This window comes from Myotis daubentonii, chromosome 9, assembly GCF_963259705.1.
Source record: "Myotis daubentonii chromosome 9, mMyoDau2.1, whole genome shotgun sequence".
Lineage (NCBI taxonomy): Eukaryota > Metazoa > Chordata > Mammalia > Chiroptera > Vespertilionidae > Myotis > Myotis daubentonii.
The window spans coordinates 57705429-57722402 of NC_081848.1; the positions used below are offsets into that span (position 1 = coordinate 57705429).

At 37.9% G+C, this 16974-nt stretch overlaps 1 protein-coding gene and 2 pseudogenes across 2 annotated transcripts in view; all 3 read left to right on the top strand.

The window, feature by feature from the left end:
- PRMT3 (protein arginine methyltransferase 3) overlaps window positions 1-16974 on the top strand; it is a 105037-nt gene that overhangs the window by 67198 nt on the left and 20865 nt on the right. The gene's annotated exons all lie outside the window — the stretch shown is intronic.
- LOC132241063 (ATP-dependent RNA helicase DDX18-like) lies at window positions 5629-7765 on the top strand (annotated as a pseudogene).
- Window positions 7876-8618, top strand: LOC132241062 (small ribosomal subunit protein eS27-like; annotated as a pseudogene).

Consider the following 16974-nt stretch of genomic DNA (forward strand, 5'->3'; position numbering starts at 1 on the left):
ATCGGCCCCTTGACCAGGCCTGAGGCCTCCGGCAGAGGTGTCAGGCCTGGGCAGGGGACCCCCAGCTCCCCGCGGTTGCAGGCTCCGCCCCTGCCTAGGCCTAACGCCTCTGGCTGAGGCGTCCGGCCCGGGCAGCGGGGACCCGCAGCTGCAGCGGCCCCGCGATCGTGGGCTCCGCTTTAGGCCCAGGCAAGGGACCCCTAGCTCCCGGGACTGCCAGCTTCGACCGTGCCCAGCTCCCATCGCTGGCTCCACCCCTACTTCCTGATATCACTGGCCAGGGCGGCAAAGGCGCCTGATTCTCTGATCATGGCTGGGGGGCAGGGCAAAGGCAGCCCCAGGGCCGCCTTTGCCCTGCCCACCAGCTCTTAGCTCCCCGCTGGGTTTCCAATCACTGTCAGTGGCAGGGGGCTTCTTCCTGCTTTCCCTTTCGCCTCCCTGCATTGTGCCTACATATGCAAATTAACCGCCATCTTGTTGGCAGTTAACTGCCAATCTTAGTTGGCAGTTAACTGCCAATCATAGTTGGCAGTTAATTTGCATATAGCCCTGATTAGCCAATGAAAAGGGTATCGTCGTACGCCAATTACCATTTTTCTCTTTTATTAGTGTAGATGTCTTGAGTTTGGTTGTCTATAATGATTAAAGGCTAATCTTCCAATGAATATTAGTAACACATGCATAGTAATTTCTGAGCATTTGCTACTGTATTATATTATATTATTGACAGTTTCACCTTTGCTTTTATGGTGATGTATGAACGCTTATCTAGCAACTGACTTGTCATATCAGCCTGCCCAACCTTACAGTAAATGAACAATAAAGTCCATTATTTTAATGGAAAGTTTATAGGTTTTCAAAAGCAAATGGCTAAGGCTATACAATTTGGAACTAACATGTTTTATCTTGTGAATTCCAGTTTATTTTTAATGTCATTTATGTAATTTTGTAATGTTCTCTTTATGTTCCATCAGCATTTATATTAGCATCTGTTTAAGCTTCTTAAAGATAGAGATAAGCGTCCTTTTTTATAATCTTGGGTATATATTAAATAGCTTTTTATACTGCCTTTTCTAGAATGCGTTGTTCACCTTAAAAATGAAAAGATTTAGGATAGTTTTATCAGGTTATATGCTCATGTACATAAATAATAACTTTGACATGTAAAGAGTTTTATTTGTTATATTATCTCTTAAAGCAATCATTTTTATATCTTAACTTCAGCATTATATTTTATTTTATTCTACTTTTAGCCTGCATTGGGATAATGACTGACACAGCAGTGTTCAGTTTGTATAAACTTTCATTAATGTTTTTAAACCTTAAAAAAGAATGTTATTGCCAAAACCAGTTTGGCTCAGTGGATAGAGCGCCGGCCTGTGGACTGAAAGGTCCCAGGTTCGATTCTGGTCAAGGGCATGTACCTGGGTTGCGGGCACATCCCCAGAAGGAGATGTGCAGGAGGCAGCTGATCGATGTTTCTCTCTCATCGATGTTTCTAACTCTCTATCTCTCTCCCTTCCTCTCTGTAAAAAATCAATAAAATATATTAAAAAAAAAAAAAAGAATGTTATTTTTCCTAGACATTTTTCTTTTACTACAGGTGTTAAAGATGAACCAATGAATTAAACCAAAAAAACAGGAGACTTAAAAACAATTTTTTCTAAAACTGTTTTAAATTTATTTTTAAATTATAGTTAGATAAAGTATATTTCAGGTGTACAACATAGTGATTAGTCATTTATATACCTTATGAATAGTAGGCGTTTTTATATTTGTACTTAAAAACCTCTTACAGTAAACTCTTTTATTTTAGATTCTATTCATAAATATTAGTACAGTGGCATTTGACTTATTTAATTTTTTATTGCAACTTTTAAATTTTGTATATTAATAAAACATTTATATTAATGGCTATTTCAGTTTGTTAAACAAATATTAAATGCTGAGTATGTGCCTGGTCAGAAATCTGTGGATGAACACACACACACACAAAAGAAACATAAAACCTATTCTTGTCTTGAAAGGGCACTTAATTGAGAGGAAGGAGGTAGGTGCTAAGAACATTTCAGTATGAATATAACGATGTGAAGAGAGATATTTACAGGTTGGTCTGGGACTGGGAGCACAGAAAATAGGTATTTTCTGGAGGAAAAATTAGTTTGTCATTAAATTTTATAGCCAATATTCCATGAGGAAGAAAAAAAGTTTACTCTACCCCTTCAAAAAAAAAAAAGGATTTTATTTCAAAGAAGCCTAATCTGTTTCCAAATAGTAAAAAAAAAAAAATTTAAGGAAAGGCCATTTAATCAGTTTACTTTTGTATAATTTCAATTCATCTGTTTTTTAATTCACTGTTGTTTTCCTTTTAAAAAAAATGTTTTTATTGATTTTAGAGAGAGGAAGGGCGAGGGAGAGAGATAGAAACATCAATGATGAGAGAGAATCATCTATTGGTTGCCTCCTACACAACCCCTAGTGGGGATCAAGCACAACTGGAACACATGCCCTGACTGGGAATTGAACCGTGACCTCCTGGTTCATAGGTTGATGGTCAACAACTGAGCCACACCAGCCAGGCTCACTGTTGTTTTCTTAATCTGTATTCTTTCTGCTGTTGCTGGCTAATAAATATTTTATTTTAAATACTATATTTTCTAGTTCCAGGATTTCTATTTTAATTTTTTTGAGTTATCATTTTTCATCTTTTTAGCTAGCTATATCAATTTTTAAAAACCTATATTCCTTAATATATTTATAATTTTTAAGGCCTATTTACCAATTCCCTCAGCTATCTGTAAGTCTATTTCTTTTACTTATGGGCAATATGTTTTGTTTTTGTAATTTTATATTTTATGCTAGACATTGTATAAAAGACTAGTATAAAAGACTAGTACAGACTATAGTAGCTAATATTTTTCCCTGGAAGAGCCTGAACTCACCTGCCAGGTAGCTAGAATAAAGGGCTGATTCTTTTATCTAAACTCGAGTTGAGTTTGGTCAGAGCTTTGTACCACTGTTAGTTTCCAGTGTCTTAAGCTCAGGTCTAGGCCTCTTTCTCTTGCCAATTTCCTGGGAAGACCATCAGAATAAAGCTGGTTTTAGGGAAGAAGACAAAGTCAGGATTTTATGAGGTTTGGGAGACCTGATTTTTGGTGGGTCTTTCAGTGTGGAGCAAGGGGTAAGAGGGAGAGGAGAGGTGCTGGTCTGGATTTGGCATGGTTCTTTATCTAGTTGAGAATTGGTGGACATTGTGAGGGTTGGCTTTCTGAGTGAATTTTGAAGAATAAGTAATCTAGCTGAGTCATCTGTTCTTAAGAAAATGCATTTACTCACAGGTTTAGTTGAAAAGTCTCTTGTTTATATAAATAGGTTTATTTGAGTGACTGAAACAAAGAATCTCTTCTTGGGAAAGAGTTTCTGGAATAGCAGAGAGTTGAATAATAATGTGATGGTGAACTGTGTAGTTGCAGATGATTTTGGCTTTGTTATCTAAGCACTGAAGGAAAACCTCTCTCTTCCTGCTTTTGGAGCATAGCCACCAGCTTCATCAACATTCTCAGTTTGCAGAGAGGACTAGCTCTACCTTTCAGGCTTCTCTAAATTCCTGTGCACCATATTAGCCCAGACCTGGCCATAAAAATGGGCTGGGTTCTCCTTATTCAAGTAACGTTCCTGTGCTTATGGTCATTCATTCATTTATGCCTTCTTTCTTCCTTTCCCTTGGACCCAACATTGGATAAATTCCCTCAGGTATGAAAGCCACTATTTCTGTCTGCTCAACTAGAAAGGGTTCATCCCTCTCTGAAAATTGTTTATTTAAATTTATTTTCTTCCAAGGCTATTTGATGGTTTTCATGGGAAATATGAGTGTTTTCTTTCTGTTACTTCTTCACTAGAAACAGGAGTCTTTTTTAAAGTTAGGAAAAGTAAGTAAAAAAATAAATAAAAATTATTAGTGAACCAGTAATAAATTGTATGTTACCTCCCAATTCTCATTTTGGTTTTTTTTCCTCTTTTTCTTCTTTTTTAAAAAATATATTTTATTAATTTTTTACAGAGAGGAAGGGAGAGGGATAGAGAGTTAGAAATATCGATGAGAGAGAAACATCCATCAGCTGCCTCCTGCTCACCCCCGACTGGGGATGTGCTTGCAACCAAGGTACATGCCCTTGACCGGAACCTAACCTGGGACCCTTCAGTCTGCAGGCCAACGCTCTATCCACTAAGCCAAGCCAGTTAGGGCCTCTTTTTTTTTTTTTTTTTTTAAATCATATACTTGATAAGTACTCAAAAGATAAATTTATCTTTGAATGGAGTAAAAATAAGTCTTTGAGTTACTGTTTTCTAAGGTTAATGCAGATGTTATGAAAAGAAACTTAAATGTTTACAATTCAGATTTTTAGTGATTCCTTACTCATAGCACTCTTTGTTTTCATTTTACTTTTTAATTAAGCTTTAAAATTTTCCAATGGCTTAAGAAAAAGTCAAAATGAGCCTATTTCTTTGTAATAGTTTTCTTTAAGTCTCTTTCAAGGCTTTTAGAAAATCTCTGTCAATAGAAACCTACTAATTCCAAACTCATTCTTGAGTATTAAATCAGTTGTTAGTACTTTGGGGTGTATATTGACCTAATTTTGACCTTGCAAAGCTAATCAGCTAAAGAAACTAATTATTAAATCACATCTGTGCTGCTTAGAAATAGTAAGACTTGTCTTGAACTTGCATCGTAGATTTTAGTGGGACATCTGGTATATATTTCAGTAGGCTCCATAAAGTAAATTTTATGTCTTGATGTGATTCTACCTCTATAACCAGTTTTAGGTTTCTCCTTGTATGAATGACCATAGGATCTAGAGCATGGTCCTGAATTTTTTTCTTTCAGACTATTTAGGCTTAGATGGTGGTGGAATACTTAAATCTCTTCTTTTATTCTGTTTTTTTGAGTGTTATTATGTGCTAAGAGCTGCAAGGCATTGTGAATATAATAACAAGCCAAGCAGACAGTTCTTTCACAAGGCATTAATGGGGAGACATATTAAAATTCACCTTATGAATATTAGATAAACCAAAGAGTTATTAAGAATTTGATTCCATGTGATAAAAGCATTGCGTTATATAAGAAAATGTCCATACTTTTTAGAGATATAAACTGAAGTATACAGGGAAGAAATGACATGATGTCAGTCATTGCTTCAAAATAGCTCAGCAAATATGGGCAGGGGGCAGAGGAAGAATAGATGAAGCAAGTGTGCCAAATACTGTTGAATATAGGTACTTAGAGCTTCTATACTTGTGTCTGTGTTTGAAATTTTTAATAGTTGGATTTTTTAAAAACAATCATACTAGTGAAAGTATTTTAAGAAATGCATAAGAGTGATGAGGCAAAGGTACTCCATTGAGATAAATTATTTCTATACAACTCAGCTACCTGCTGTAGCTACCAAAGCTGAACACATGTTTACCCTATGGCTTAACCATCTTAAGTCTTTAAACAGAAAAAATGTGTTCATATGTTCACCAAAGCACATGAGTAAGGATGTCCATTGCAGCATTCTTCATTGTAGCTACAGACTGGAAACAAGCAAAAAATTCATCATTAGTAAAATGGATAAGTAATAATATATTTATGGAGTAGTGTACATCAATGAAAATGATGAACTTCAGCTGTGCAGGAAGATCGAGAAGCGGAACCTCAAGTTGCAGCAGAGGAACCTAAAGCTGCAGGGGGCCTGGGATGTGAACCTGTCAAGATGAAGATGTGTCTCAAGAAACCGTAGCAAGTGGAAAAATTGAAAATCCCTGAAACAGTCTGTGAATGTAGGCTTGTCAGAAGCCCCAAATGGAGATACATATAAAGAAACAGTGGGAGGTGGAAAAGTTAAAAAATCCCTAAAGCCGTCTATGAATAAGGGCCTGTCAAAAGCTCAAAACGGAGATATATCCCAAGAAACAGTGGAAAATGTAAAAGTTAAAAAGTCCCCCAAGAAATCTACCATATTAACCAACGGGGAAGCAGCAGTGCACTTGCCCAATTAAAAATCTAAGAAAAAGAAGAAAAAGAAAAAGAGAAAAATGGTGGATGATACTGGGCCTGATACCAAAAAAGCAAAAACAGAAGACAAAGTGGAGCCAGAGGAAAGTTCCCAGGCCCCTGAAGAAACCAAAACCAGTGTGGGGAAGCCAGGCGATGGGGAAGAGGAGAGCGAGGTGCCCAGCTTGCCCCTGGGACTGACAGGAACAGAGTTCTTATTCTCTCCCCTACTACGGTACTGGCCATGCAGACTTTCAGTGTTCTTAAAGAGCTGATGACACACCACATTCACACATACAGGTGGATAATGGGCGGCAGCAACAGGTCTGCTGAGGCACAGAAGCTTGCTAATGGGATCAACATCATTGTGGCCACACCAGGCCGCCTCCTGGACCATCTGCAGAATACTCCAGGGTTTATGTTTAAAAACCTGCAGTGTCTGGTTATTGATGAGGCTGATCGTATCTTGGATGTTGGGTTTGAAGAGGAGTTAAAGCAAATTATTAAACTTCTGCCAACACACAGGCAGACCATGCCCTTTTCTGCCACACAAACTCAAAGAGTTGAGGACCTGGCGAGGATTTTTCTGAAAAAGCCATTGTATGTTAGTGTCGATGATGGTAAAACTAATGCAACAGTGGATGGTCTTGAGCAGGGATATGTTGTTTGTCCTTCCGAGAAAAGATTCCTCCTGCTCTTCACATTCCTTAAGAAGAACCGGAAGAAGAAACTCATGGTCTTCTTCTCATCTTGATGTCCGTGAAATACCACTATGAGTTGCTGAACTACATCGATTTGCCTGTCTTGGCCATTCATGGAAGGCAGAATCAAAATAAGCATACAACCACATTCTTCCAGTTCTGCAATGCGGATACGGGGATATTGTTGTGCACGGACGTGGCAGCTAGAGGGCTGGACATTCCTGAAGTCGACTGGATTGTTCAGTATGACCCTCCAGATGACCCCAGGGAATACATTCATCGAGTGGGAAGAACTGCCAGGGGCCTAAACGAAAGGGGGCATGCCTTGCTCATTTTGCGTCCTGAAGAATTGGGTTTCCTTCGTTACCTGAAGCAATCCAAGGTCCCATTAAGTGAATTTGAGTTTTCCTGGTCCAAAATTTCTGACATTCAGTCTCAGCTTGAAAAATCGATTGAAAAGATCTACTTCCTTCATAAGTCAGCCCAGGAAGCATATAAGTCGTACATTCGAGCCTATGACTCCCATTCTCTGAAACAAATCTTTAACGTTAATAACTTAAATTTGCCTCACATTGCTCTGTCATTTGGCTTCAAGGTGGCTCCTTTTGTTGATCTGAATGTGAACAGCAATGAAGGCAAGCTGAAGAAGAGAGGAGGCAGCAGTGGATTTGGCTACCAGAAGCCCAAGAAAGTGGAGAAGTCCAAAATCTTCAAGCACATTAGCAAGAAGTCTTCCGATAGCAGGCAGTTCTCTCACTGAAGACGTCCTTCCACCTTCGGGGCTTAGTCCTGAGAGGAGTGGTTTTTCTTGCTCTGACAAGGACTTTTGACTGTAGGATTGGGACTGATCTAACAAGAGTGTAAATTGGCATGGAGTGCAAGCAATGAGCACTATTTCCAGCAAGTCTTGTTTATGTTGAGTCATAAAACAAAAACGAGTTCATTTTTTCTTGATTTCCCAAGGACAGCGCAAAGGGGTGTATTTGGTCTTTGTTGTGATTAAAGGATATTTTGAGGTAAAAAAAAAAAAGATGAACTTCACTGTATGCTATAACATATAGTACATATCTATAAACAATTGAATATAAAAAAATAAACGAACAAGCAGAACAGAAACATACTCATAAATACAGAGAACATTTTGAAGGTTGCCAGATGGGAGGGTGGTTAAGGGATAGATGAAAAAGGTAAAGGAATTAAGAAGTACAAATTGGCCTTTCCAGCGGTGACAGCTTCCTCTTGACACCTTGCTAAGGATCTCCTTCATCCCTCTCCAGGAGAGAAAGGAAACACAAGAAAAAGCGCCTGGTGCAGAGTCTCAGTTTCTACTTCATGGGTGTGCAGTGCCCAGGATGCTATAAAATCACCACCTTTAGCCATGCACAAATGGTAGTTTTATGTGTTGGTTGCTCCACTGTCCTGTCTCAGCCTACAGGAGGAAAAGCAAGGCTGATAGAGGGTGCTCCTTCAGAAAGAAGCAGCACTAAAAGCACCCTGACAAATGGGGAACCATCCCAATAAACACACTTTAGATTTAAAATATAAAAGAATTGGTTGTTATAGAATAGTCATGGGGATATAAAGTACAACATGGGGAATATAGTCAATAATCCTATCTAATAAAGGTGATATGCAAATTGACCATCACTCCAACACACAAGATGGCCGCCCCCATGTGGCCACAAGATGGCCGGCAGGGAAGAGCAGTTGGGGGGGACCAGGCCTGCAGGGGAGGGCAGTTGCGGGGGACCAGGCCGGCAGGGAAGCAGTTAGGCGGTGATCAGGCTGGCAGGGGAGTGTTAAGGGGTGATCAGGCTGGCAGAGGAGTGGTTAGGGGGTGATCAAGCTGGCAGGCAGAAGCAGTTAGGGGCAGGCAGGCAGGCAGGCAGGCGAGTGGTTGGGAGCCAGCAGTCCCGGATGTGAGTGGGATGTCTCAGACTGGAAAGGGTGCAGGCTGGGCTGAGGGACCCCCCGCCCCCATGCACAAATTTCGTGAACCGGACCTCTAGTCTGTATATATAAAAGGCTAATATGCTAAATGTCTGACCATCTGACCAGTCGCTATGACGCGCACTGACCACCAGGAGGCTGATGCTCAACGCAGGAGAAGCCATGACACACACTGGTCATTTACAGAGAAACAGCAAGGCGGACCTGGCACCCACAAAGCAACACTCGACTTCCCCCAAGTGGGACATAAGCCCTGCCACCGCCCTGGAGCAACAGCCCACCAAATTGCAGCTGACACTGCTGAGACCCCCATGGCGCAAAATGTTGCCCATGGCCCAGCCCAGCCTGGAAACAGTGGCTGTGGGCACCGGGTAATGACGTGACATAGCAACTCCGGGCTTCCTCTTCCTAGCAACAACTAGCCTCCTTGCAGTTTCTTCAGTCCAGGAACATGACTTGCTTTATAGCCAGGTGCAAACATTTCACACTTTAACCAAATGTCTGTGAAGCGTTTTCCTGTGCCTCATCTCATTTGATACACACAGAAGTCCTGGAGTAGGTAGACAAGAGATTCGGTGGAATCCTATTTTCTTTTCATTAGCTGGAAAACAGAGATTTAGAAAGTTTAGAAACTTGACCTGACTGAAAAGAAGTAAAAAATGGTAAGACCTTGAAAATGACCAGGTTTTCTCACTGCACAGAATATAGTCAAACACTGCTGCAGCTAAATATTTTACTCTTTGTTCTCCCTGTGTTATCTACAATAATCTGCTTCGTGTTGATATTTACTGCTGTGTTGCTGACAGTTACCTGAAAGAGAAGTTAGGGTGCCTCACCAGGCTGGAAAAAGTTTAGCTACATCAGAAAGCAGGTCTAATTTAGCAAGTTTATCTATATATATAAAAGGCTAAGTTGACTTGCGCATGCACAATATATATAAAGCTCTCCCTGGCGCCAGTCACACGCGTGTGTTTCAATCTGTCATTGTCGATCCTGAATTTGGTTGACGCTTCTATTATAGAGAAAGGGTGAATAGTGACATTAAAATACTAGTATTGCTTCTAATTAATTTCTTTTCAGTGTGCACAAATTCGTGCACCGGGCTTTAGTATTCTAATAACTGTGTAAGGTGTCAGATGGGTACAAGATTTAACAGCAGATCACTTGGTAAGTTATGTAACGTCTAAGCACTGGCGTGCATACCTGAAACTAATATAATAATGTATGTCAACTCTAATTGAAAAGTACAAATGATTTTTTAAAATTAAAATAAAGAGCAAATCCAATGGAATAGCATCATGTAATAATTATAACTTAAACTAAATTAACTATTCATGTTTAAAAAAAGAGTCTGTGAAAGAAATAATGGTTTAAATAGTGCAGATGATTGTACCCTCCATTTTATTTAGCGAACATGGGCCCATTTAGGGGTACGTGAAGTGGATATCGGCTATCTTTATGTACTCTTCAATCTATAAATAATCACTTTTCTAAAATTTATCAAACCACCTACTAGCCTCATTCCAGGGATGTCTTTTTTTAATTCTTTTCTTTATTGATTAAGGTATTACATATGTGTCCTTATCCCCCCATTGCTCCCCCACTCCCCCCACTCATGCCCTCACCCCCCTGGTGTCTGTGTCCATTGGTTAGGCTTATATGCATCATACAAGTCCTTTGGTTGATCTTTCCCGCTTATCCCGACCCTCCCTTACATTCCCTCTGAGGTTTGACTGTCTGATTGATGCTGCTTTGTCTCTGGATCTGTTTTTGTTCATCAATTTATGTTGATCATTATATTCCACAAATGAGTGAGATCATGTGATATTTATCTTTCTCTGACTGGCTTATTTAGCTTAGCATAATGCTCTCCAGGTCCATCCATGCTGTTGCTTCTGTTTTACCTCAGCATAGTATTCCATTGTGTAGATGTGCCACAGTTTTTTAATCCACTCATCTGCTGATGGGCACTTAGGCTGTTTCCAAATCTTAGCTATGGTAAACTGTGCTGCTATGAACATAGGGGTGCATATATCCTTTCTGATTGGTGTTTCTACTTTCTTGGGATATATTTCTAGAAGTGGGATCACTTGGTCAAATGGGAGTTCCATTTTTAATTTTTTGAGGAAACTCCATACTGTTCTTTACAGTGCCTGCACCAGTCTGCATTCCCACCAGCAGTGCACGAGGATTCTTTTTTCTCTGTATCCTCACCAGCACTTGTCGTTTGTTGATTTGTTGATGATAGCCATTCTGACGGGTGTGAGATGGTACCTCATTGTCGTTTTGATATGCATCTCTCGGATGATTAGTGACTTTGAGCATGTTTTCATATGTCTCTTGGCCCTCCTTATGTCCTCTTTCGAAAAGTATCTATTTAGGTCGTTGCCCATTTTTTCATTGGGTTGTTTGCCTTCCTTTTGTTAAGTTGTACGCGTTCCCTGTAAATATTGGAGATTAAACCCTTATCAGTGATAACATTGGCAAATATGTTCTCCCGTGCAGTGGGCTTTCTTGTTTTGTTGATGGTTTCTTTTGCTGTGCAAAAGCTTTTTATTTTGATGTAGTCCCATTTCTTTATTTTCTCTTTAGTTTCCATTGCCCTAGGAGCTGTATCAGTAAATATATTGCTACAACATATGTCTGAGATTTTGCTGCCTGTGGATTCCTGTAATATTTTTATGGTTTCCTCTCTTACGTTTAAATCCTTTATCCATTTTGAGTTTATTTTTGTGTATGGTATAAGTTGGTCTAGTTTCGTTTTTTTGCATGTATCTGTCCAGTTTTCCCAACACCAATTATTGAAGAGACTGTCTTGACTCCATTGTATGTTCTTGCCTTCTTTGTCAAATATTAATTGAGCATAATGGCTTGGGTCAATTTCTGGGTTCTCTATTCTATTCCATTTGTCTATATGTCTGTTCTTGTGCCAGTACCAGGCAGTTTTGAGAACAGTGGCTTTGTAATACAGCTTGATATCTGGTATTGAGATCCCACCTACTTTGTTCTTCTTTCTCAGGATTGCTGCAGCCAGTGGTTCTCAACCCGTGGGTCACGACCCCTTTGGGGGTCAAACGACCCTTTCACAGGGGTCACCTAAATACATCCTGCATATCAGATATTTACATTACTATTCATAACAGTAGCAAAATTACAGTTATGAAGTAGCAACGAAATTAATTTTATGGTTGGGGGTCACCACAACATGAGGAACTATATTAAAGGGTCGTGGCATTAGGAAGGTTGAGAACCACTGACTGCAGCCATTCGGGGTCTTTTTTTATTCCAGATGAATTTTTGGAGAGTTTGTTCTAGGTCTGTGAAATATGCCATTGGTATTTTAATGGGGAGTGCATTGACTCTATAGATCCAAGGCTGTCTTTTAGGTCAGAATGCAGCATCTTTGTTCATATATCTCTGCCTCCAAAATGCTGTCACTGGCTAATTGCTTTTTCTTTATCCAAATTAACAACAGTTTTCCTATCTCTTCAGTGGTCTGTGATCATTATTTCACACCCTTACAATATTAACACTCTTGATGGCCTTTTTGTGTTTTAAAATTAAAACATAAGCTAATCATGCTTAATCTTCTTTTGAAAGCCAAGCTTATAGCCCCTTTGAATCTGCGTTTTAAAAAATTCATTAACATTGATTCATTAACACTGATTGAGTTATATTTAAAAAGGACTTGAATATCAAATTGTTCTAAAATATAATCTTAGTGGAATGTTGAAATTCTTAAGCTACATTATAACCATACTTTCATTATAGATATGTATAGGGTTAGGCTTGAAATCAGAATGTCAAGGGTCAAAATATTTAGGAGAGAAATAATCACACTCAAACAGGACTGAAATACTTATCTCAAGCATAGCAATAAGCATAAGAATGGTTTATTTATCAAATAATCAATCAGAGTGGACTCTTGATTAGAGATGACAGGGGAGTTCTCCCTAGACTTATCTCAGAGACTGTCAATTAGAATTATTAGGTTGTGATAATAAATGAGTTTGACCAGGTATTTTCCTCTTTGATTCAGGCACTTTCCCTAGTGTAATGACCTATAAGGAAGTAATCTTCCTAGTTCAGATTTCCTTTGATTTAATGCTCTGGTACAAACCATCGTAAATATTGCCATCCAGATTTTCTAAAAATCCTAAAGTACCTATGTTTCCAGATGTCTGATATATATATCTGTGTATTCACAGGAAGGACTAGTCCTCATGGGAAAGTGAGTCAATAATTGGAAAAATAAACTGTATTATATATACCAGTTGTCTCATAACTTAATATTTACCAAAACCAGTCAAGTTTTTGCTTTTCTAGAAGACTGAATGAGAAAAGGACTAATTTAGAAATATAAGGGAGTTTTCTGAAAGTGATTAAAATCAAAGAGGAGAGTTTAAACAGTGATAATATAGCACTGTGATTAAAAGCTTTAGCTCTAATGGGCCCAGTTTACCAATATGACTTTAGAAGAGGTGTTTGATTTCTCAGGACTTCAGATTTTTTATGTGAAAAGTGGAGATAATGATACCAGTACCTACTTCCTTGGTATTATTTTGAGTGCTAAATGAAATAATATGTAAAAGCATTTACCACTATACCTGGCACATACAAAATGCTCATAAAATGATCTAATTAATGTACCATTCGCTTTCCTGTCTTGCCTTAAAGAAAGAATTGTTTGTTCAAGTTTATTTTTAACATGCATTTGCTTTGGAGGATTTAGTATTGTGTGATTTCATAGATGAATTTACTTACTCCATCAGGATTGAACTGACTAGTTTTTTTTATAGGCAAAGGTATGCAGTGAAAACTCTTTGGCCTATTCGTATACTTGAATATCCTAATGTAGTGGAGAAATGAGATCTTCTTTCAGAATGCTGCATTTATGCAAATCAGCTGTTTCTCAAAGCAAAATCACTTTCTGCCTACAGTTTTGCAGAGTCACATTTTTAATTTGTAGGTCACTATGACAATGACATAGCTATTACAGAATGCTCTTTTCTTTAACAACTGATATGTCCTGCCTCTCCCCAAAGTCTGCACCATAGTGTGCAGTCTGATTTTTCTTTTCTCTTCTCACCCTCATTCTTTTATTCAGCATCCAACCCCATGGATATGGGATGGGCCAAACTGAGAATATGAGGGCCCCATTTTTGTATTCCTACCCATGTGATGCTGTCAAAAGGGTTGCACAGGTAGTCTTTTAGCTGCTTCCTCTGAACTGGCAAATGCCTGTAAGGCAAAAGCAGTCCCAAATGTGTCTCATTTTTTTCTTTTTTATTTCTTTCTTTGCTGAGTCTTACCTTGGTAATGTTTTAATTTATCTCTCTGATGCCTTCAAGCACATAGTATTTTATATTTTTTCAGTTCTTATAGTTGCTCTCAGCAAAAGGGTCACTATATTTTATGTAGTCCACCACTACAGGAGCCAAATTCTTCACTGTGCTGTTTTTTTCCTCCCTAAGGTCTTCTGTCTAAAACACTGCCCCATTCTCTAAACTATTTCCCTCTTAGTTGTTATATGTCAGTTTAAATATTACTTCCCCTAGGCAGCCTTCTCTAATCCCACAGAGTAGATTCTAATACATCTATTAAATGTTGCTGCACTCCCTGTAATACCACCCACCATACTCATAATGTTTTTCGTTCAGTGTCTTGTGTTCAGCTGTGGATTCCTATAGGCTCTTCAGGGCAGTCTCATCATGTCTGTGGTCACCTCCATATCCTCACTGCCTAAGCAGATGCCTGGGTATTCTACCTAAACAGTGAAAATAACTGTTCAGTTGAAGCATACAATAGCGAAAATTAATCTGTGCTCTTAGAAGTCAGGATAGTAGTGAGATAACATAAGTGTTGGTGAGAATGTAGAGAAAAGGGAACCCTTGTGCATTGTTTTGGGAATGTAAACTGGTGCAACCACTATGGAAAAGAGTATGGAGGTTCCTCAAAAATTAAAGATAGAATTACCATATGATCCTGCAGTCCCACTCTGGGTATATATCCAAAGGAAATTAAAATAAGATCTTGAAGAGATGTCTTCACTCCCATGTTCATTGTAGCCACGATGTGGAAACCTAAGTGTCAAACAGATGAGTGGATAAAGATGTGGCATATAGATGGAATGGAATATTCAGCCATAAAAAGAAGGAAATCCTGCTTTTGTGACAACAAGGATGGACCTTGAAGGTATTATGCTGAATGAAATAAGTCAGACAAAGAAAGACAAATACCATATGATATCATTTATTTGTGGAATCTTTTACAAAAGCCAAACTTACAGAAACCGAGAGTAGAAAGGTAGTTACCAGTGGCTGAGGGAAATGAGGAGACATTGATCAAAGGGTACAAACTTCAAGTTATAAGTTGAATTAAGTTCTGGGGATTTAGTGTATACTGTGATTATAGTTAATAATACTATATTATATACTTAAAAGTTGCTAAGAGAATGGATCTTAAATGTTCTCACTTCCAAAAAAATTGATCATTGTCTGATTCTGATGGTGGTGTCAGCTAACACTGTGATAATAATCACTTTGCAATATGTAAGTGTATCAGATCAACACATTACACACCTTAAATTTACACAATGTTGTCTATTATATCTCAGTAAAGCTGAAAGAAAAAATCAGGATAATAGATGCCTTGCGGGGGTTAAGGTGCCTAGGATTAGCTAAGTACATAAGGGGGATTACTAGGGTGCTGAAGATTCTATTTCTTGATCTGGGTGTTGGTTTCACAGCTATATTTAAAAGAGAAAATATTGGTAAATATCAATGAATATAAAATGTATAAAACAATATCTTGTGTTTATAGCTAGGAAGAAATGTAGAGTAGTTAGGGCATGTAAGGTATCAATTTATGAAATGTCAGGATTAAAGTACTGCTTTAGGCTCTAAAGAGGTGATTCCTTCTGCTTCCTAAAATCACTATAATAACCAATTTTGAAATTACAAGGGAGTGATCCAAATAAACGTTAAAATTTATTTATAATCTGGGAATATTTCAAGTAGATAAAAATTAATTACATTGAGTTTTTCAGTAAAAGTACCTTTAAGAAATTTTAGACATATTGTCTTTCGCTACTTCCCATATTGCTAGGTCTGTTTCTAAAGTACTCAATTTGGCAATATCCCTTGAGAAGTATATGGCACTTAATGTGTATTGTTCCCTGGAGGAATTATGAAAGAAAGAAAAGATGCAAATTTTCTCTTGGGATAAAATAGAAAATTAATTGAAGAAGAAAGAGTTCATAATTTAAGGTATAATTAATATTGGGAGAAAATTCTAATATATAATTTTCATATTTGTTGATTATGCTTTCTTAGTTTTAATGCCAGTCATCACTAGCAGAATTCATGTTTTTTTGCAGTAGCTTGTATGTCTTTTGTTTGTAGTTTCATTTGGTTGGTTTATATACAGAGATATAAGCCATAGTAAGCATTTTTATGCATTATCTTCTTACTATTTCTTTACTTGCTTTAGACCTAGCAGTTGGCTTTTGAATTCCATTTTAAGATTCTGAAAGAAATACTTCCACAAAAAATGAATTGTATTTTTGTTATAGTGATTCTGCTGCATGGATTACAAGCACTCTGTCTCCATGCTTGGATAAACTCCATCAAAAGCACATTATCCTCCTACTTCTGTGGACAGCTGCCTAATTGTATCTGCTGTAACCACACGCTGTTGGAACATGATACCAATGAAGAACAGAAATGATAAATTACTCCCTGCAGGTGATAGTGATAATGATAATTTTTAATTTCCTTCTTTCTCATAAGGTCTAGTCTGATCTTATTTCATTGGCTGCCATCCTGTTACACACACATACACAATACGTTCTCTTTAAAGAAATACTCATTGCACCAAAATACATGAGAAAGTAATTCATTTTTTTTTTCAAATAATTGTTCTTCAAATGAGCATTGTTCTTAAAACGAGCTGCATCTACCTTTATATGTGTTGGATAAACAAGCAAATTGTGACTTAAAACAGATTTTTAAATGATTCGATTTACAAATGCTGTGAATTTTTTTTTTCCCCTTTTTGTGCAATGCACAAAGAGACGAACCGATCATTCTGAAACTGTATTCTGATGGTTAGGAATATTTAAGATGCACAGTAAAGTTACATGTCTTATTTTCCTATGTACTTCAAAGTAATTATGGAGGATTTTCAACAAATTACAAGTATGATCAAGCTGTTCAAGAAATTTACTGTACGCATGTGTTTTCCTTTCATTCTGTTTTTTATTTTTTTACATTATCATCAGTATTGTTC